This window comes from Otolemur garnettii, unplaced genomic scaffold (assembly GCF_000181295.1).
Source record: "Otolemur garnettii isolate 467f Iridium unplaced genomic scaffold, OtoGar3 scaffold00073, whole genome shotgun sequence".
In the NCBI taxonomy this organism is placed as follows: domain Eukaryota; kingdom Metazoa; phylum Chordata; class Mammalia; order Primates; family Galagidae; genus Otolemur; species Otolemur garnettii.
In genome coordinates this window covers 6,881,129-6,882,355 of record NW_003852468.1, presented here as the reverse complement: position 1 = coordinate 6,882,355, position 1,227 = coordinate 6,881,129, and the positions used below count along the sequence as shown (strand labels likewise).

Below are 1,227 nucleotides of genomic sequence, written 5' to 3'. Positions count from 1 at the left end.
GAATCACCTAAGCCCAAGAGCTGGAGGTTGCTGTGAGCTGTGACGCCACAGCACAACACCAAGGGTGACAAAGTGAGACTATTAAAAAAAAAACCCCAAACCTGCCTACCATTAATATCTTTCTGTTATCAGTATATATCTCAACGTTATTATTTATTTATTTAGAAACAGAGTTTTACTCTGACACCTTCTATAGAGTGGTATGGTATCACAGCTCACAACAACCTCAAACTCTCGGCGAAGCCATTTTCTTGCCTCAGCCTCCAGAGTAGCTGGGAGTACAGGTACCAGCCATAGCGCCCAGCTATTTTTAGAGACGGGGGTCTTGAACCTGTGACTCATGTGCTCAGGCAATCCATCCACCTCAGCCTCCCAGAGTGCTAGGATTACAGACGTGAGCCACTGCACCTGGCCTCTATTTATTTTTGAGGCAGTCTTACTCTGTGTAGAGTGCTGTGGTGTCCTAACTTACAGCAACCTCAAACTCTTGGACTCAATGATCCTCCTGCCTCAGTAGCGGGGACTACTGGCACCCACCACAATTCCCAGCTAGTTTATTCTATTTTTAGTAGAGACAGGGTCTTGCTCTTGGTCAGGGTGATCTTTTTTTTTTGAGACAGGAGCCTCAAGCTGTCCCCCTGGGTAGAGTGCCATGGCATCTCAGCTCACAGCAACCTCCAACTCTTGGGCTCAAGTGAGTCTCCTGCCTCAGCCTCCCTCAGCCTCCCCAGTAGCTGGGATCACAGGTGCCCGCCATAACACCTGGCTATTTTTTGGTGCAGCCATTGTTGTTTGGTGGGCCCGGGCTGGATTCGAACCTGCCACCTTGGGTGTACGTGGCTGGTGCTTTAGCCACTTGAGCCACAGGTGCCAAGCCAGTCAGGGTGATCTTCAACTCCTGAACTCTGACATTCCACTTGCCTCAGCATCCCAGACTGCTAGGATTAGAGACACCAGTCACTATGCCTGCCCTATATCTCAACTTTATTATTTTATTTGGTAATATTATTGTGTCATTTAAAATTTTTTTTTATTGTTTATTTTATTTTTATTAACCATTGCCAGGGGACAGTGCAAACGCAGTCCTCCACTACCACAAATTATGCAGTTGAGTTTCCCACATTTGGGGGAATCACAGGGTTCAGCACATCCATAGAGCAATGGATAAGCCTCGCCCTGGGAAAACCACATTCGTGATCATGGGATCTCCCCTGCCAGGTTAAGTAT

At 47.4% G+C, this 1,227-nt stretch overlaps 1 non-coding gene across 1 annotated transcript; it reads right to left on the bottom strand.

The window, feature by feature from the left end:
* Window positions 1–1,062: 1,062 nt before the first annotated feature.
* Window positions 1,063–1,227, bottom strand: LOC111726637. The gene has a single exon (XR_002774371.1). It is a non-coding gene; the product is annotated as a U1 spliceosomal RNA (small nuclear RNA).